Source organism: Ursus americanus, chromosome 8, assembly GCF_024610735.1.
Source record: "Ursus americanus isolate L20-20 chromosome 8, mUrsAme1.1.p, whole genome shotgun sequence".
NCBI lineage: Eukaryota > Metazoa > Chordata > Mammalia > Carnivora > Ursidae > Ursus > Ursus americanus.
In genome coordinates, this window is record NC_142134.1 from 26,271,438 (window position 1) to 26,293,183 (window position 21,746).

General features: G+C 41.9%; 1 long non-coding RNA gene across 1 annotated transcript in view; it reads left to right on the forward strand.

Annotated features, from left to right (window-relative positions):
• LOC148109539 (uncharacterized) overlaps positions 1-21,399 on the forward strand; it is a 38,731-nt gene extending 17,332 nt beyond the window's left edge. Inside the window, exon 3 of the long non-coding RNA XR_015725398.1 lies at positions 20,197-21,399. This is a non-coding gene — a long non-coding RNA (uncharacterized LOC148109539). The remainder of the gene's footprint in view (positions 1-20,196) is intronic.
• Positions 21,400-21,746: the final 347 nt, after the last annotated feature.

Consider the following 21,746-nt stretch of genomic DNA (forward strand, 5'->3'; position numbering starts at 1 on the left):
AGAGATGGATGAGGTGTGTGGGTTTGTTGATGTTCCCTTGGTATTTTTAGTCCATGGTTAGCAGAAGTAGAGACAGCAGTAGGTTGGCTTTTTTTTGAATATGAAATTTCACATCTTCCCTGTGAAAGTCCCTTTCTTCAGGGAATCCATTTTAGCTGGCTGCCCGTGGCCCTGCCACTGGAATGGCTGCTGGCCTCTGGGCCTGGGTTACCAGGGACCGCCCCACTCCTTAAAAGGTTTGCTGTATAATCCGTCATAAGAACTGGCCTTAAAGACTATTGTTATAAATAATTCAGTTAAACATGTTTCTAAAGGATGTGGATTTTTGTCCATCTTAGGAAGTGCCTGCTACAGGACTTCCCTGGTCGGCTCGGAGCGCCGTGTAGAAAGAGCACTTAATTTCGAACGTCCAAGCATGTCCTCACTCTCATCCAGCTAACATATGGCTGCAAAATTGGTTTAAAGTTTCCTCGCTTAAAATAAAGTAAACGTGAGTACACTTCGATGGTGCACAGCTCGACTCTGTGGCTAAATGAAGAAGTTATATGTGTATATGTGAGTGTGTGTGCTCTGGTGTATACCCACACACACATATAACCTCTATATGGATGGAACATGGCATACCATACGTATGTGTATCTCCAGTTCCATTCAGATGTTTATGCTGGCCTTCCATTCCCACATTCCCACTGCTCTTTTAGGGATCAAGGGCCCCACTCAGCGTTTTATTTCACTTGTCATGTGCCATTGAAAAAAGGGTGTGGGATTCACACTTTCAGAGCAGTCTGGATCAGCTTTTGCATAGCCTTGCGGCTGGGGAATGTTCCCCTGGATGGTTCATGGGCATTAGTAAGCAACTGACCAGAGCAGGCCCATACCCCAGGGCAAGGAGATAAGAGCTCGTGTGATCTTCTCTGAAAGACCCAAGACTTATGTATGGTTGGTCTCCACTGGCCTCATTGGCTTGAGCTGCCAGCAGAGCGGACTCCAGGAGCTGCCTCCTCTATTCCCAAATAGTCCTCCTACATTTCCCTCACCCCTGAGGCAACTTGCCTTCTCTCTCTAGTGGGTGGAGCTCTAGGGTCAGCGAGAGGAAGAAGGCAGAGTGGAATGGGTCTTTCCCTATTTTTTCCCTCATTCTTTTGTTATGGATGCAATCTCTAGGTTTCCTTACGACTTTCCCTTGTGATTACCAAAAGACCGTTTTAGAATAAAGCTATACACACCCTCCCCCTAACTATACAACTCTTTCTCCCTCTTCTCATTTTTGCTCCAAAAATATTACTTTAATTTTAGGCATTGTGAATGCCTCTAAGAGAATAATGGAAAGGTCACATACATGGAAATGAGAAAAGGAAAAGCACAAGAATTAATGTATGCTGCGTAGTAAATACATTTAAATATATGTTGATTTTAAAATCCAGAGATTATTTCATAAAATGAGCTCGAAATGAGTGTCTTAAAAAAATTGCCGATTTCTGGCAATATGACAGATTAGATTCTCTGAACAACCTTCCCGCTGAAAACAACACTGGATAAAATAAAAACTAACCATTAAAAAGGTACCGCTGAGCTAGCAAGAAAGTTACAAATGTGCACTCTGAGGCCTGGGTTGAAGACGTAGCCTCTAAAGTGATTTCTGTTTATTTCAAATGGCTACTAGAACAAAGCTTCGCAAGGGCAAACATTTTGTCTGTTTTGCTCACTGCTCAATCTTTTCTATTTAGAGCAGAGTGTAGGCAAAAGTAGGCAAGTTGTAGGCAATCAAAATATTTATGGAATCAATGAGTAAAGAAATGCCCAGAAGAGCCAGATTTCTCACTCTTGGATCAGAAGTTTATGGACAAGCAGAGAGAAGGCTAGAATGATCCATGTGGTAAAGAATTGGAACTCTAATCTACATTAATATTGATACGGATGGATACTCATAGAAGTATTTATAGATGAGCTGACGTACATGGATTAGTATACACACATCTATTGGCTCACTCTGTGAGCTGAGAGGCCCCGGAGTGATGATACCACGCTAGCAACGAGCAGACTCAGAACCTAGACAGTGATTTTTAATGCCGTTCTCCAATAAAAGGATCTGGGGATCTTGGAGAAGCGATTGATCCTAGGACCGGGGCAGGAAATACAGAAAATGACCCTGTTGCTTCTTGTGCTGGAGAATAAGGAAGTGCTAACCCAACAACATTAACAAGTGCTAACCCCACAATGATGGGGGGGGGGTCTGTCAAAGGGGAACAGGAGCCTACTGAAAGAGCTCCCCATGGTCAAAGCTGGAATAATTCGATCCAAAAAATAAAGTAGTATTGGATTATAACGCGAAGTATAAAATGTATATTCATTAATCCAAACTGATATAAATAAACAAAAGAATGAGTGAATAAATAAATTGGAGAGATGAGGCAAAAATACCAGGGGGAAGAATTTCAAGTATATCACGTAGTTACTCTGCCCCGTGGAGCGCACTCCTTAAGTATGGGCTATTCTACTGACTTCATTTCAAAGAGTACAGTATGGAAAGTGGGGGGGGGGGGAAGCTGCACAGTGAAGAAACCTGACAAGTACTACCCCAGCCAGGTAAGCAAGGTTATCATCATCAGGGATAAGTAATGTTGATGGTATATACCCTAGATGGAATGTGATGCAAACAATATTTTATCTTTGTGGTCTGCTTCGCTCCAACCCATCATTCCAGGCTAACCGTGAGAAAAGCCTAGGATAAATGCCAATGGAATGGTGTTCTACACAATATCTGAGCAGTCATCTCTAACACTGTCAGGTCACCCAAAGCAAGGTAATGTCGGAGAAACTGTGACAATCAGGAGGAGTCCAAGGACACACAGTGACACAATGTAATGGTTTGTGGATGGGATCTTAGACCAGAAAAAGGACATTGGGTAAAAATGGAGGAAATCTGAATGACCTAGGGACCCTAGTTAATAGTAACACACCAGTGGTTGTTCCTGAGTTGTGATAAATGTTATCGGAATAGTGCAAGATGTTAGCAAGAGCGGAAAGAGGGTGCAAGACGCATGGGAACTCTCTCTACCCTCTTTGCAAATTTCCTGTGTGTCTAAAACTATAAAATAAAACACTTATTTAAAAAGAGACCAAAGAAAAATACTTTTTAAATGGACAAAATGAAACTGCAGCGTCTAGGTATGCACATGTAGTGATACAACTATATTAAAAACAAGAAAAAGTTTACAATAAACAGGACAGTGGTAGCTTTCGAAGGGAAGGAGTGGTCTGTGATTGGGAAGTGGCATTTAGTTCTCTCAATAGCTTTATGAGGTAGGTACTAAGAGTGCCTCAATTTTAAACAGAAAGGAGAGGAACAACCACAAAACTGGCGTGCAGAAGAGTTGTGTTTCAGACACGGACAGCTTGACTCTGGAGCCTGACCTCTTGGCTGAGGCCTCGTCTGTCTAAAGCTCTGTGTACATAGATTGTAGAAATTAAAAAATAAAATTAAGATATAGGTTACCCTCTATTTTTTTTTCTTAACTACAAATACATTTCAGGAAATTATTTGCTACCTGGTTGCAGAAGATTTTTGATTTTTAAAGTTACTAATTAGCGTTGGTAGGGACTGTTGAATTTGTCTAGAAGGCTAGAAACAAAAGATAACAATAAATGAGAATACGAGCAGCTGGGAGAAAAGCTAGTGGTGGAAATCCTCAAGGATTAGAGATGGGTGCATTTCTTCTAGGGGCACGTAGGTTGCTTCTGTCTTCTGGTTATTGCACAAAAGGCTGCTGTGCGTGTGGATGCACGAATATCTGCGGGGGATCCTGCTTTCAGGCCTCCTGGGTGTACGTCCAGAAGAGGAATTTCAGGATCATTTGATAATTCAACTTTTAATTTTTTGAGGAACTTCCATATTGTCTCCCATGATGGCTGCACCATTTTACAATCTCGTCTTGTGCCAACAGTGCACAAGTCTTCCAAGTTCTCCACACCCTTGCCAACACTGTAAAATAACAGCCATACGAATGGATGGTATTACATCGTGGTTTCGCTTTGTATTTTCCTAATTATTAGTGGTGTTGAGCATCTTTTCATGTACTTTTTGGTCATTTGTCTCTCTTCTTTGGAGAAATATCTATTCAAGTCCTTCACCCACGTTTTAATGAGGCTGCTTGTTTTTCTGTTATTGAGTTGTAGGAGTTCTTTATATAGTTTGGATATTAACCCCTTATCAAATATATGATTTGCAAATATTTTCTTCCATTCTGTGAGTTGTCTTCTTACTTGTTGGTTATATCCCTGCCTGACAGATTCTTGACACAGATACACAATTCCGTGGAGGAAGGACAGCCTTTTCAACAAACGACGCTGGGACAATTCAATATTTATAGGACACACACACACACACAAAATACCTCAACTTAAGTCTCACGTCGTATACAAAAATTAACTCAAGATGAATCACAGGCTTAACTGTTAAACAGAAAACTATAAAATGTTTAGGGAAAAAAACAGGAGAAAATTTTTGGGGTTTAGGGCTAGGCCATGAGTTATTAGACTTGATGCCAAAAGCATAGTTCATCAAAGATTAAATTGATAAATTTGGCTTCATCAAAATTTAAAACTTTTACTCTGTAAAGACCCTGTTAAGAGAATGAAACACAAACTATAGATGGAGAGAAAAGATTTGCAAGCCACATATCTGACAAAGGACTGGGGTCTAGGATCTACAACTCTCAAACTCAATAATTAAAAAAAAAAAACCGATCTGATTAAGAAGTGGGTTGAAGAAATGAAGAGACGTTTTACTGAAGGGAATAAGAGCAGACGATCACATTCAAGGATGTTCAACACCATTTGCCATCCGTTAATTGCAAAGCTAAACCACAATGCAATGTCATTACTCACCCAACAGAATGGCTAAAATAAAAACTATTGACAGTATGAAGCGCTGACGAGGGTGCATAGAAACTGGACCGCTCATACATTGCTGGTGGGAATGGAAGATGGTAGAGCCCCTTGGGAAAACAGCTGGGTAGTTTCTTAAAAAGCTAAACATGTGCTTACCATACAACCCAGAAGTTGCACTCCTGGGCATTTATCCTAAAGAGATAAAAACTCATGTTCACACAAAAATCTGCACAGCGATGTTTATTGAAGCTTTATTTTCAACAGCCCCGAACTGGAAACAATCTGGCTGTCATTCACTAGGTAAATGGTTCAAGAAACGGAGGTCTAGCCCTATCAGGGAATACTACTCAGCAATAAAAAGGAACAAACTGGTATGCATAAAATCTGGATGATTCTCCAGATGATTATTCTGAATGAAAAAAAAAAAAAGCCAATTCCGAAAGGCTACATACTGAATGATTCCATTTATACAATCACATTCTTGAAATGACAAAACTCTAGAAATGTAGAAAGATTAGCGGCTTCCAGGGAGTAGGTGGGGGCTAGAGGGCAAGGCTGTGGCTCTGAAAGGGCAAAATGAGGTATCTCTGTGGTAAAAAATTTTCTGTATTCTTACTGCAGCAATCTTAATACTCTGGTTGTGATATTATCCTGTAGTTTTATAAGATATCACCATTGACGGAAACTGAGTAAGGAGTACAGAGAATTTCTCTGTATTATTTCTTCTAACTGCATGTCAATTTATAATTATCTCGAAATAAAAAGTTTGGTTAAAAAAAGTAAAGCAGTTTGTGAAAATGGAGGGTGGCTTACTATTTTTTAAGATTTATTTATTTATTTGAGAGAGAGTGAGTGGGGGGAAGGGCAGAAGGAGAGGCAGAGGGAGAGGGAGAGGGAGAGGGGAGGGAGAGAGAATCCCAAGCAGAATATCTGATGAACACAGAGCCTGACGTGGGGCTCTTATGACCCTGAGATCATCCCTGTGCCAAAACCAAGAGTCGAACGCTTAACCGACTGAGCCACCCAGGCACCCCAAGAATGGCTTACTTTTTTTTTTTTAAGATTTTATTCATTTGACAGAGAGAGACACAGCCAGTGAGAGAGGGAACACAAGCAGGGGGGGTGGGAGAGGAAGAAGCAGGCTCCCAGCAGAGGAGCCCGATGCGGGGCTCGATCCCAGAACGCCAGGACCACGCCCTGAGCCGAAGGCAGACGCTTAACGACTGAGCCACTCAGGCGCCCCAGGATGGCTTACTTTTTAATGTCTTAAGTTGCCAGCAATAAGATGAATGGCAAACGTGTCTAGTGGCTTTGATTCTGGGATGGGATGTTAACATTAATTTCAGATGAGATGTTTCACATGGTAAAACCTACTTGAAGTGTAGAGATTTAAAAGTCATTGAGAGCACTCATATCACTCAACTGTAGACTCATGAATTAGGTAGATCCAAACGCCCTCTAGGGAGTAAAACATAGATGGGAAATGGTCCAAAAGCTAGACAGCGTGTCTCCTACCCTGAAGAACTTGGACTTCACCACAAGAGGGCACGATGATTCCAGCTATTCCATGGGTAAAAGGGAACAGGTCGAGAGGACCTTGAAACAAACAAATGAAAAATAGAGATCGAAGGAAACGATGCCATTTTATAAATTACCTTTGTAACTGAGTGCTTACGGGGAAGGGGTATATTTGTGCAGTTTTTTTAACTACTGAAAATCCGTCGATGAAAGTTGGTCATTACTGGGCAAGTCAAGGGAACGGAAGCAGATCAGAAAAGGTGAATTAGAGAAGCTGGTTCTGATTGGGACCTGGTCTCTGAAGGACCCCACAGAGCCTCTGTCCCTTGCTTCCTGTGGAGATGCTTCTCCCACAGCCGCTCACACATACAGGTACTTGGAAGCACTGACCCAAATAGCTGTCAGCCATCTAACTGTGTAGAAGGCTGACTTCCCGTGCTTTACGGACACGTCTACGAAGAAAATGATCTTAAAGAGAACCTATCCAAAACCTTTGGCCACAAAATTTAGGGGGTTGTTAAAAAAAAAAAAAAAAAGGTCAGGGATGAGAGGGGTTGTTGGCCAGGTGGCTATGAGATTGGTGATGGTCTTTCTTTTTAGAATGTGTGGCCTGGCTATTAGTCCCCATCCTCCTTCACTTTCACTTTAGTAGAAGGATGATGGTGTTTCTGTCATCCAAACCCTAGTCTAGAAAGGTTCTTCAGGGGGCCACTGAGGAAACCATGAAATGGATCCTCCGTTGGGAAGCACAGAGGACAGGTGTCCAACCTATGCCTGGAAAGCCAAACAGGACTCTGGACTGAGCTTGACTCCCTCCCACCAGGAAATCCACAGGGAGAAAGAGGTGGGCTGCTGGATGCCCCAGGGCTGAGGAAGGGGGTGCAAGTGACCAGCCCACCTAGAGAAGAGAAGTGCAAGAAGATTTTTAAAGACTGTCTCCTGAAAGAGAGCAACTTTAGCTTCCTACCACCCAGCATCTGAAGTCTCTCAGCCAAGCGAGACCTCTCCATCTCCTAGCATCTGCCCGCCCTTCCCCTGTTTGGTCCCTGGTGTCAAGCAGAAGAGTAGCTAGGACCAGGTCTGTATTGGGGAATGGAAGAACATTGAAAGCTAACTTCAGAACTTTGACTACTATGTGGATTTGGACATTTTATGTTCTGAAGTAAGATGTTCTTATGAATAAAATTGATCTGAAGTCTTATCTAAGAAAAGTCATTGGTTCACCTCAACCTGTCCATGGCCCAAGCAGAATTCCTGATTTCCTCCCGTGCCCACCAAACCTGTCACTCCTCTGCTCTCCCTCGTCTCAGTGAACGGCACCACCATCATCAGATTTCTCTGGATAAACCCCTAGAAATCCTTCTTGATTCCCTGTTTTCCTCCATCCTCCATCCAGCAGATCTAAGAGAGTAGTCACTTAGCTCTGCCTTCAAAATGCACCCATCTGACCGCTCTCCAGCCTGTTCGGCTCCCCACCCATCCCCAATCCCTCATGTGGCCTCCTCCCTGACCTCTGTAAGCCTCTTGTGTGCTTATAATCTATTCCTCCAACAGCTAGACTGGTTTTAAAATAGAAATAGAACTGTACTATCCCTAACACCAAACCCGTAATGTCAGTGTAACATCCAAATTTCTATGGGAGATTCCGAGACTTTCTATGATCTGAGCCCCACCAGCATCACTGAAATCATGTTTTACTTCTCCCTGTCATGACCCTCAGGCACTCGCACCAAGATTATTCCCATCCTAGGGCTTTTATGCCTGCCGTTCCCCAACTTCTTTGCATGGCGTGCTTCTTAAATCATTCAGAACATAATTCAATTTTGTGTTCAAATATCATCTCCTCAGAGGAGCTTTTTATTGCCAGCCCATCTAAAAATAAATACACACACACACACACACACACACACACACACACACACACACACACACACACTACCTCCCCAGTTACTGGTTATCCTTTTATATTGCTTTATTTTTCTTTGTAACAGTTATTATCTGACATCTTATTACTTGTGTTGGTATATTGTCTGTCCCTATGAGAACAGGGACCACGGCTGTTTTATTCTCTGAACTCCTGGAACAATCCTGATACTTAGTAAGCATTCAACCATTTTAAAAAATATCTAATAATTAGTTCACTAACCAACTAACTTTTAAGTAAGTAAATATATAGTAAATAATAACAAGAGCATTGGATTCGGAATTGTGGGTTCCCGATCTCATTTTCCCACTAATTAGTTGTGGGGGTTTTGACACATAACTTTTACTTCCTGTCCTTCTCTTCCTTCACTTAAAGGTACTCTTTAAGGTAACCCTGTGCCCTGAAATTCCAGGATGCCTAAAACACAGAGCCATCTCTGACAGCAGAGTACTTCTATTTCTTTGCATTTATATCCAGACATTATAAATCAATAAATTTACATGCCTCTTCTGGATATATCTAGGTAACTGTAGACTTTCCTTCTCTCCCTCCCTCCCTCTCTTCTTTCATTAAAATTGTACGGGTCACCCTCTACCTGCCTAGTATTGTGCCAGGCACTTGGGAGACAAAGATAAACCAGACATTCCCTCTGCTCGCCAGAATCTCATAAACTGAAAAGGAAGGCAAAAATATAGACAAATGGGGGCGCCTGGGTAGCGCAGTCATTAAGCATCTGTCCCAGCGTTCCAGGATCGAGTCCCACATCGGGCTCCTCCGCTGGGAGTCTGCTTCTTCCTCTCCCACTCTCCTGCTGTGTTCCCTCTCTCGCTGGCTGTCTCTCTGTCAAATAAATAAATAAAATCTTAAAAAAAATGTATAGACAAATGAATTAAAATTTAGTTTGAAAGTGCGTAAGTGGAAATGTGTTCAATATACAAGGGCGAGTCACCCTATGTAGAGGAGTGGTGACTGAGGGGGGAGATCGTATGGCGTTACCTTCTCAGAATGCTGCACTCCTGGAGGAAAGGCCACCGCCGTAGATGTGGAGGGTGACGTTGATAAAAATCAACGCTGAGTAACCAGTGCACCGGCCCGTTGACTCGGAAGTCCTTGATGATATTTATCATTGTAGTTTGGGTGGAAAGGCTGGCGCAGACCAGGATGCCGTGAATTGAGGGGTGATTAGAAGGGGTGGAAGAGATCATCTGTTGTGCTGGCTTCTCTTTTGGAAAGTTTGAGAAGGAGAGGAAATAACTAGATCAGGAAAAGGAGACAGAGAGAGACTTGAGGATGCAGAAAGCCTCGGCAGTGTTGAGCAATGAGCCAGGAGAGCCCAGCGGACTAGAGTTAATTATGGTGGTGAGGTTATGTGAGAGCTTTTGCCTCTTCATGAGGAAGCTGCGAAGGAATGAGACCCCGACTGCAGCTCGGTCTAAGGAGGGAGCTCATCTTCCTCTGGGGCAAAGAGAAGGAGGGAGAGAGGACTCCGAGGCTCAGGGGCATTTGTAGAGCATAGTTAGGAGGCAAGGGCGTCCTCGACAACCTGTATTCCTTAGTGAAGTAAGTGTTAAGGTCATGTGCGGAGCTGAAGGGAGCAAAGATTGTGTAGGAGAGTTGAGGCAGTGAAACACTGAAAGGTTCTTTAAACGTGAAGGGTATAGCTCACGTCTATTGGCTGACTAATGCCTGGCAGCTTACAATTACACTGTCAGCTTAATGGGTTGGTTTTGATGATTCCTGCCTTCATCATGGGCTGTTACTAAGCACTAAATTGTGCTTGGGTTTACTCTTATTTCCAAGGCTAATTACTGTTAATACTATTTTGATGTTTTAACCTCTTCATAAGAAAGCATAATAAACAATGATGCTGAGAACAGAAAGCTCAGCACAAAGTCTAATCGAGGAGTCCTGGGTGCGTGTTAGCCAGCTGAAGCATTTTACTTGTCGCTAAACAAGAGCACTTACCTATATTGTTTAGTTTCCTCTTAACGAAATATACAGGCATGTGTATTCGTTCATTCATCCATCCATTCATTCATCCATTCATCAACTGCTCTGTGCCGGCAGCTCTGGCAGTCAAAGAGGATTCCACAACAGAAAAGCCCAGCCCTCCCACTTTGGTGGATATGGACCCAGGGATTTATCCAATCTACATGTACTGATTCTAATATTAAAATCAAATATTACCACTGTATAATGGACCCCAAGGGGACTAGTTCTGTTTTATTTTATTGAGGGTTTTGTGGTATGTCGGGTGGGGCTGCCAAACGAGACTACTAAACTGCATTTAGCCTCCTAGAAGTGAACAAGCAATGTGGAAAAAAAAGCCTCTTGTATACTGCTTTATTCTGTACCCTCCGCCCTCGGCCTTCAAATTCCCATTGTGGCCAAGCCTGCCATTTATCGAAGTCATTCCCCCATGGAGCTCACGGAGCACTCTGCCAATAGAAAAGGAATCTTGGTAGCTTCCCAAGCCGCTTGCCTTTGGCCTCTGGGGGGCACTGTTGCCCTTTCTTACCCATTAGTAGTCTGTAAATTATTAAACTGAAATAAAAGGTAATTTCATATGCAATAATAAAAGAAACCTTGTAAGAAATTTCAATTTTATTACATTCCTAGGGATCTGAGGCAATATATTTGTCTATTGCTTCTTTACCTTTAATTATTACAATAGTTATTTTGCATCATACTTTCTACCTTTCAGCCACTGAGGTTGGAGAGAAGTTCTGTTGATGATCTCCAAAGGACATTTCTAGCTTCCTTCTTCCCATTTTCCTTCCTTCTTCTCCTCCTCCTTCCATCTCTCTCCTCACCCTCCCTCCTTCCTCTGCTTTTCTCCCTCCCGTCTTTTATTCATTCGTTCCACAAATGTTGACACTTATCCTGTGTTAGGCTCTGAGGATAGAAGGTGAAATAAGAAACAGCCTTTGCCCTCAGAGACTTCACAGTCCCGACAGAGACTGCCAATATAAGCCGTGGCTGTACTCGAGCATGTTTAAGACCCTGCCAGCAGTAGGCACAGGACACTGTGGGGGAACAGAGCACGGGCAAGCCTTCCTTTGAGTTGATTTATACGGGTTGAACAGAAGTTAAGCGTATGAAGCTGGATAGAGACAAGGGAAAGATCATGACTCCAAACTTAGAGCTTTCAGTTTAGATCCTTGATATAGAGGAAATTAACCAAAGAATTATAATCAGCTGGGGCACCTGGGTGGCGCAGTCAGTTAAGCACCTGCCTTCGACTAGAGTCATGATCCCAGGCTTCTGGGATTGAGCCCCAGGTCAGGCTCCCTGCTCAGCGGGGAGCCTGCTTCTCCCTCTCCCTCTGCTGCTCCCCCTGCTTGTGCTCTCTCTCTCTCTCTGCATCAAATAAATGGGTTTTAAAAAAAAAGTATTACAATAAGCTTACCGCAGCATCTACTGAAAGGGATCAGGAAAGATTTTTTTTCCCCCATGTTTCTCTTTGAAATGCTGACTTCCGTTCCCATCTATCAATTCATATCTGAGTTGAGAATTATTGGCCCACTATGCACCGCATTTACTTATCAGTTAATCTGGGATGAGAGGTGTGAGACTTAATTTTTTCCACCCTGCTGTAGTTCACTGTTTCTGATACCGTATGACCTGCCTGAAGGGTGAACATAAGGCCCAGACAGAAGCTTAATCCATAATTCTCCCGATCAATAAATAGAGGTATGAATTCCTTCATTTCACTTAACTTTCTGCTGTGGGCAAAGCTTTATTCTAACCCTCATGAAGTAACTTCTCAACTTTGCTTATACACCAGAATTTCTCAAGATGTCTAAAAAAAAGCTTAGAGGGCCCTGCCATTTCCCCAGGAATTTCTGATTCGGGTAAAGCTATGATGGTACCTAGATTTTGATGTTTGATTTTGATGTCGAGCCAGTGTTGAGACCAAAGTTTGACTAATCATCAATTAGTATCTGGTGATGGAAGACTTTTCACATTTGGAGTCACACAAATTTGACTCCGAATTCTGGTTCCGTCACATCCTGTGTGACCTTGGCCAGGTTACCAAACGTCTCTGAGCTTCAGATTCCTCCTCGTCTGTGAAATGGATTCATTTTCCACCAGGCTTGTGATACAAGTGGAATTTGGGAACCATCCCTTCTCAGCGGAGCTAGCCAGAACCCTAATAGCCTGTCATGTTTCTCAGTTCCTCCTGAGGGTGCGGGGAGGCCGGAGGGGAGGGGCCCGCGGGGGCTTGGACGCTCAGCACCTATTGGTGGGTGTGCATGTTTTGAAATAAGATTTGAGGAATACCTATTTTGGTCAAGGTTTGTTTATCTTTTTTTCCCTTAAATATCCTTAAATCTCTATCCCTTGTGATACTTCATAACTTAATCTCCATCAGCTCTCTCTGTTCTAACAGGCTCCACAGGGATTAGCCTGGCTTTATTCTCTCACCTCCAATCCGCACAATCACACCCTTCCCGTGTTTAACCCCTTCTCCTCCACCATCCCACCCAAGCTCTTTACAGGGAAAACAAAGCCCGTAAGAGTAGTTCACTTCTTCATCCTTATCTTGTACCATCTCCCTGTTGGGCAAGGACTATAATGAAACATTTATGGTTCTGAATAAAATCTCCTGTCTTGATACTTTTTACATAGGACTTTCCCTCAGCCTAGGAAACCCTTCTCCCCTTTCTGTCTGATGAAAGACAAAATGTTTCATCTGTCGTTATCGGGTGCTTAGTGTGAGTGGGCCACTTTGAAGACATTTCATTTATTTCTCAGATCCCCTAATGTGTTACGTATTGTTACTTCCATTTTACCATAAAAGAAACTGAGGCTCTAGGAATTTAAGGTTTTATAGGAACATCCTCCCCTCACCTCCCAGACCCTTTGTCCATTCTCTTATAACTCCCTTTTTAGTACGGAAAGGGAGGGGAAGAAAGGAAAGAAGGAAGGCAAGAAGGGAGGTAAAGAGAGAAGGACAGAAGGAATAAATAGTAGGTTTGAATGCATACAAGTAGGAACGTGGACTTCATCGTTGTATTTTCCTAATGCAGTGCCGTGCTGGGCTTGTAGTAGTTACAATATATAGGTCAAATGAGTAAAGGGATGTATGACCTCTTTGTTTCTAGATGCTACATTTTTAAAAAATGGATAACATGCATTCTTTCACATCAGGGCTATAATCAATATCTAAGTTATTTCAAATTCAGTCCAACCTTCCTCTCCAACAACTGAAAAGAGAGTCTATTGAATTTTCAGTCTATACAACTACTCAGACAACCCTACTTGTGTCATTAGAACAATGTACCCCCACCCATCACACCCGCCCCCGCATCATCTGTACCCACTTCTACACTATATCCTCAATGAGGAGAGACTAGGTATGAAACAAACAAACAGAACCAAAATGCGACTTTGGGGAAAAATCCATGAGCAGAATTTCATCTCCAACAAAAAGGTGGTTTTGCTTTTATAAAAGGGACCACCATTTACAGGAAATGCACCCTGTTCCCAAAGCCTGTCCCCTGTTAAATGCTGCCTTGTGCTAAGAGTTAATTCTGTTTCTTTGCAAACAAACCTGAGGACCCCTGCTTCTTTGAAGATGGCTTTGTGTTTAGAAGTCCTTGGAAAGGTTACAAGGTATCGAACAGTGTATCATAGCTCATGAGAGTCCTGTGATTTGCTAAAGTAACAGTCCTTGCTTAATAAAACACAGCAAGTGTTTCAAACAAATGGGTGCAGCCGTACCAGGGAGGTTTGCTATTCACACAGCTCGGTTTTGCAGTGATAAAACACTCCTTAAAACACAAGCTCTTTAAAATTACAGTTGCCAGGTCAGATGAGGTTTATCTGAAGAGGGATTAAATGTGAGGCTATCCACCTCACCTTCAGAACTATTCCTGGGCACACAGCTATAAAAATAAAAGAGAGAGAGAGGTCAGAGGCATGGAGGCATGGAGCTGGAGGGGTACAGTTCTTGAATCTTGCCCTGGAATGGTGGGGGGCAGGCAGAATGCCTTCCAAAAGAAGTTAGCTAGCCTCTATCATCAAAGACATATCACATGAAAACATAGCACCTTCCTTTCTTCAGGAAGCCCTTTCATTAAAATAAGAGACCACCTACAATCTCAACCTTCACTTCTTGTTGGTTGGAACTTCTCACCGACCAGGCATTGTCTAATCATTCAAGAACCACTTCCTAACAAGGAACCGTGGCAGAAAAGTAGCAATTGCAACTTGATTTTGAAGAGGGAGAAGTTTCTTGTAGTTAGCTGAGAACCTAACCTGCACAGGTTGTGAAGGAAGACTGGCTGCGCTGTACTCGCTTTGATATCAACGTGTTTTGTTGGGGTTTTTTTCTATTCAAATTATATTTTATGAAATAGCAAGATATATAGTCAGTGTGTAAAGAGTTCCTGGCGGTCTAAGAAAATACCTTAAGTTCTTAGTGTTCCTAAGAACTAGATGGAAAAATGGTAAACAAAACAAAACAAAACAAAACAAAAGAATGTTTGAAAAATATTCCACCTTAATAACAATGAGCTAAGTGCCATTTAAAAGATTGGTGGGATTTAATTAACAAAGAATATAAGAAGGGAGATCAGTGAGTGTGGGCCGTGGGGCTGTGAAACAGTCTCACACATAGGTGGCACGAGAGGGGACATTAGAAGGAGCTTTTTCAACAAGGCTTTGGCAGTCCTTGTACTGAATCTCTAAGATGTCCTACCCTTGGAAAAGCTAATGCCACTTCTGAGAATCTATGTTAAGGGAATGATTAAAAAACAAACCTTTGCACATAAACATGCTTATTGCAGCATAATTTAAATAGCTGTTAACTTGAAACGAGCTAAAGACCCAACAGTAAAGGAGTCGTTGAGGGAACAGCATGCATGATTTATAATGACATTTACAAAGATTTGTTGTTGTTGTTATGGGAAACGTTAATAATATAATTTTATTTACTGCATGCTATCAACTAAGTAAAGGTCCTCCTCCTTCTCCTCACATTACTAATAAAAGCCAAAATGCATCTATCACCAGGTATGTGTCAGGCATTCTTCTAAACCCTTTAATGCATTAAGTTATTTAATTCTTACAACAACCCGGTAAGGTAAGTGCTATTACTATCCCCACTTTTCAGATGAGGAGACTCAGGCATACTGAGATTCAATAACTTGGCCCATGTCACACAGCTAGAAAGCGGCGGGGCTAGGTTTTTGTTTTGTTTTCAGATTTATTGAGATAGAATTTACATATCACAAAATTCACTCTTTTATTGTGATAATTCACAAAGTGAAGCTCCATAGACACTGCTCATTGGAAGTATCTTTGAAGTAAGAGATTAGAGAGCAGAATTTTCTGGAATCTGGGCAACTTCCTTGCACATAGTGCATGAAGACAAGACACCGTGTCCTTTTCTTTCCTTTCCATGGTATCTAGGGTCTAGCAGAATGCCTGCCCCATAGTGAACATACTTTTTTGTGTGAGGGAATAAATAAGTGCCTCTGTGTCCTGGAAACTAATCCTCAATGCCCCCAATACCAGCTGTCTATGCCTGGGTTTCCTGATTCCATACTGCCTGTCTGCCCTTTGACCAAGGTTGAGTCTCTTGTTCCTGGACGGCCCACCTGGGTCAGACCCACTGCCTAGTCTGATTACCTGTGCGCTGTGACTCAGACTGACTGTTGACTGGGCTCTTGTCTGCCAGCTCCATTTGAAGACAGCCCAACCCATTCCTACGCTGACTGTGTGCCCTGCTCACTCAGCTCGGCTGTCTCAGGGTGGTTCCCGCCTTGTTCCCATTATTGCCGGCCATGCCTATCTCCAATAAAGAAATTCTCCCGGGCTGGTTCAGCTTCTTTCCATGAATGTCCCCCTACTCATACTTCCTAGTCCCATTTCACTTCATGGCCCTGGAGTGAGGGATTAGGCGAAGAAAGAAGCTCTAGGACCTTCACTCTGGAAAAATGCCTCTCCCTTCTGTTTACAAAACCAGAGAAGACTTGGCATGTCGTTTAGGTTTTGTCTGAAGTAAGAATTCTGCTGTAAACAAAAAAGTTAAAATAATCACCATTCTACCCTTTTTTAGAAGAAAACCAATGTAACGTTATCTCCTAGGACTCCAAACTTGTCCTCTCACTTAATTTATTAGGATTTTTTTTTTAAGCTATCTAAGTGGACATTTCTACTTGAGTACCTCATTGTTAAGCTCAATGGTGACAAAACCAAATCTGCCATTTTTCTCACTCTATCTTTCTTTCCCACTTGCACCAACGGAAGCCACTATTACATAGCTACTTAGTCATTCTTAACTCCTCCCTGCCTCTCATGTTTTTGACTTTATCCAGATAGTTGCAAACACTTTTTTTTTTCATTTTTTTTCTTTTGAAATGCCTTTTACATTGACTCTTGGTTTTTAATTCACATCCAAGATCTCACCATTTCACCATATATGACTAAAAGCGTTTCTCTGTTGACCCCAGTGGCTGTGTAATTTTTTCTCTTATCTTTTTCTTTCATAGCATTGCTTGAATAACTAGTAAAGACCGTTTTTACACGGTCCACCTCAACACTTCTCAACACCTTTTGCCTTAAAGTACGAATTAGTATGGCCTCTATTTTTCAAATTTCTCCACTATCATATCCCAACCTACCAATCCAAAGCGATTGCTTTCTAACTCTCCACATATTTCCTTGACTTAAATAGGCTCATTGACCCATGCATACACTACGACCGCGCCTGTCTCTGAAGCTTTGCTCTATTTTCTTTGTCTAGAATGTCCTCTCCAGTTCCTGTTTTCCTTCTCCTGCTAAGCCAAATGCTCCCATTTTACAAAATTCTCCTTTTCAAGGATAACATACCGAACTTAGTCATCACTAATCAGACACTGACAGTCTATACAGCAAATACTGTGGTTTCTAACTATATCTATTACACTAGATATTAACTAGTCACTCTCTTCAACTTCTTTTCCCCTGTGTCAATTGCCCTTCTTTTGTGAGGAAAAAGTGTAATTCTTTTTGTGGCCAAAAACTATGCTATGTAATCCTCTAGGGTTTTCTGTTATCTGAGTGCACAACAATTCCTTTGGCTTGAGTGACTGGGGAGGAGAAAAGATTTAACCCAACAAAAAGAATTCATGTAATACCCTTATGAAGAACTTTGTCATTTCCTTTGTATATGACATCTGACCTAGAGATTGGGGTGATCTTGGGGTCAACCATGTTTGGTTTTGTGTCTTTAATTGTATTCAGATGAGATATTTAACTTCTCACTGTATCTCTTTAGACGTTGGTATCAGAATATTTCTAATTGTACTCTTGGCTTGTCTGCGGATGTTCTTTGGGCTTACAAGGGTCACATTTAGATAAAGACAGCCTCCAGTTGCTTCTCCTATAATTGTGATTTTACAGGTCATGTCAGAATACTCTGGGGCTTGAATTGAGACTCTTTGCATAGACATCTTTGATTATCTCCAAAGCTAATGCTCTCCTCCTTTGAAGTATTTACCTCTCCATCTGCTGAGAATACCTCCTTTCTTTCTCTTAACTCCTGTGTCTTTGCCAGATTACCTCTACACCATCCTCAGCATATCCTTCTCTCCTTCCAGTGAGCCACCTGGAAGCCACAGGTGTGCATCTGACATGTTCTTGGAGCCCTGTGTGCGTGCCCTGCATCATAGCCCTTACCAGGTGATAACGTCACTGCTTGTCAACTTGACTAAATCTCTACTAGACTGTAAACTGTAGGAGGCCAGGGAGGTAAACCTGTCTCTTGAAGAATTATACCTTCACTCCTGGTGTATGGAATGAATGTAAACTATACAGCAATAAGTCTTTGCAATTTAAGAGAATTGACTGGTTACAGCTCTTACATTAGATGTTTTCATAATTAATACTTGATAGAATTTTCCTATTATATATATATATATAATTTTTCAATGATATATATTCATATATAACATTTTCAAGCATATATATTATAAGAAATGCCATGAGGCATGTTTAATTATGTCTCTCTGTAACTCTCAACACATTCCCTTGTCATTATTCATGTACCATATATCATTGCATGATACTCTTATGTTTTATTTAATCTGACTGACTTTATGCACATGTTTTTATATGAACACAGTCCCATTAAAAAAAAAACCACTTTGATTCATTTTAAATAACTTAAGCATTCAATCTCTGCAGTCTTTAAGGCTGCTTGTATTTCTTCCAGTGTTTATATTTCCAAGGAGATAGGTTTATTCCTTTTTATTTGCATTCTGTAAACAGCAGCAGTTATGAACTTTACACTTTGTGATTGTTGACAGAACCCTTAGTAAACAGTTGTACAAGTAATTTGAGAGACAAGTAAGTGTGTAGAATCTGGTCATTGGATCTCTAGTGAAGATAATTACTATTAAGTTGGGTTACCTTTATTGAAGGGAAGATTTCTTTTAAAAAGTGTTTTATAAGTCAACTCATCATTTGTCCAGGGGAAGGTTGTGTCCTAGAACAAACGGAATAATCAGTTATTTAAGTTTACTACATCAAGTAAATACCCTTAGGGATGGAGGGGCTGTGGTACAAACTCTTACTCAGATTTTGTCATAACAGTCATCACACCTGGAGAACCCATTATACATCACGAGAACTCAAGGCTGGGCTAGAATTTCTGGGAAGTTAGGATGGGGTGGGGTCAGTGGAAATCAAACACGTTTATTATAGGTTAATTCATTCCCTTTACACAAAAACTGCATGTGGGAGAATGAGTCACATTCAGATTAGACCCCAGAATGGCGCTCATGGGCATTCTCCAGTGTCAGCAGAGAATTTCTAGAACTGTGCAGAGAGTTTGCTGCAAGGTGTTCTGATGGGCAGTGCCGCCAGACCACCAGTGTGTGAAAACTAACGGCCTTTCTCTTACCTGAATGAGGCACGTGAAGAAGGGATCTTCAGTGACTGACATTTTCCACTGTGCCACCATTTCTGAGACTTGTGTTTCATCACAGATCTTGCTTACTTGTCTTATCCTGTAGCAAGTGAAAATGCAGTCTTGTTTGACTAGGAGTCTGTGACACAGCCAACTTCCTCCTTGACGGTCAAAAATGCATTCCTTTGAGGAGAAAGACTCTAGTAACCTGTAATGGTTGTGATGACTCTGTGAGGAGATGAACGAGGTCCTCAATAGTCACACGTCAGCATATGTTCTGCTGAGACCCAAAGGATTGTGACAGTGAGCTAAACATAATGACACTGTTCTATTGCCTCTGGCTCCGTCAGTTTGCTGGGACAGAAAATATGGTTGTTACAGATAGCGCCGTGGCCTTCAGAGCAGCGCTTCGGAAGCCTGGGGGCCTGGAGGTAAAACGGGTCCCTGAAAGAACAACCCATTAGTCACAGTATTAAAGTCAGTACCCGAGCCCTCGACTCGTTTGCAGCTTTTCCTATTTTAACACATTTAAAGATCTCAGGAGAGTTCACTTACCCCATCAAGCCCTGTATAAAAAAACAAACAAAAACCAAACAACACAAAAAACTCGCTTAAAGTTGTAAGTAAAACTTTCCAATTTGGCAGAAGTGCTAAAACAATTTTCACCAGTTACTCAGTATGACAATCATTCCCACAATTCTGGAGAAATGGTGACGGACAGACCAAATCTGAGCTTGAAGATCAGTGGGCTCAGAGACCTGGGATCACATCTTAGCTCTGTTGCTTTGCCACCTGGAAAATGTCACTAACCTATCTAGACCTCTATGGGGTTTTTTTGTTTTTGTTTTTGTTTTGTAGTGGACATTTCTGAAGAGCTTTTAATGTGTGTGCTCCTGTTCTAAGCACTTTATACTTGATTTCTATGATGCCATCAGGTGAGTAATGTCTCTATCTTCACTTTAAGACTAGGGAAAATGAAGAGTGGAGAGGTGGCAAGTTATCCTCGGGGTGGTGGAGGAGGCAGAACCGGGATTCTGACCCAAGCTGGCATGTCAGCCCGTGCTGCTGACCACCGTGGGATGCGCTGTGCCCACCACCCCCATCCACACACACGACGGAAGAAATCCCTGTGAAGAGGAAGCCACACCAACAAAGTTTTAACTTGACATGGGTCCCCAAAGGCTCGTAAAAATCTCCCAAAATATTGTGGAGACTTACTGGCTGAATTCTAAACCTCTTGCTTTGGCCAGTGCTGAGCTGAGGTTCTTGAGGCCTTCATGATCAGTGATTTTTATGCTCCCTTCAGATCTGCTGGGTTAAATCCTTGGACTCATATACTATGACATTATTTGGGGAATTTTATTTTATTTTTAGTTTAGTTTAGTTTTTGAAGATCTTATTTATTTGAGAGAGAGAAAGCATGAGAAGGGGAGAGGGAGGGGGGCAGACGAGAATCAGGCTCGCTGCCCAGCAGGGAGCCCAACGCAGGAGCCCGGGATCCTTACCCAAGCCAAAGGCAGCCGCCCAACTGACTGAGCCACCCAGGCACCCTTATTTGGGGAATTTTGAATTACCAATTGTAAATTAACTTAAAAGAATCAATGTGTATGTGTTTTGCTGAAAATTGGATTCTGGTTGAACTTAAAAAAAAATCTTTTTCTTATCAATAACAAAATGGTGTCCTTGATATTTAAATTAGTTCTTCTAAGGGGTGCCTGGGTAGCTCAGTCGGTTGGGCATCTGACTCTTGATCTCTTGATTTCAGCTCAGGTCATGATCTCAGCATTGTGGGATGGAGCAGAATCAGCTCTGTGCTCAGTGGGGCATCTGTTTCTCTCCCCTTCCCTCTCCCTCTGCCCTGCCTCCCCACTCATGCATGCACACACACACTCTCTCTCTAAAATAAATTCGTATAGTTTTTTAAAAAAATTAGTTCTTCTAAGACCATGCATTGTTTGATGGCCAAGCATGGGGTTGAAAAGCTGGATTCATTCAATTATTCTATAATCAATGATTCAGAATGTTAAGTTAAGCTGTATGCTAGATAATGATAGAGAAAGCCATGGGGAAAGCGTATTTCCAATGGGGGATTTGAAATGAGAACTAAGTTCTCTCTCTCTCTCTCTCTTTCTACTGTTTGTGAGTGTGGGTGCCTGTTTGTGGGAAAGTGAAGAAAGGATGACTCTGAAATAAAAGTCATTAAAAACTTGTTTAATTACTAATTCTTTCAAAAGTTTCTAGTGGAAATTTGATTCTTGATCTATTTATCTTTTTGATAATTTCTTGGAAAATGCATTTGGGACACCTACCTCCCCTTTCACCTTACTGCTCTTTCCCATTCTCTTATGACTCATAGCAGCAATTCCAGCCCCTCTTTAAAAAATTATGTGGCAGCTGCTATGGAAGCATTTCTGAGTCAGTCAGAAGTGAGGCAGGATGCCAAAAGGCTGATTCACTCCCCAGAACTTGCGGGAGGACAATTAGAGAATTAAAGGTCGTAACTTCAGTTGTGGC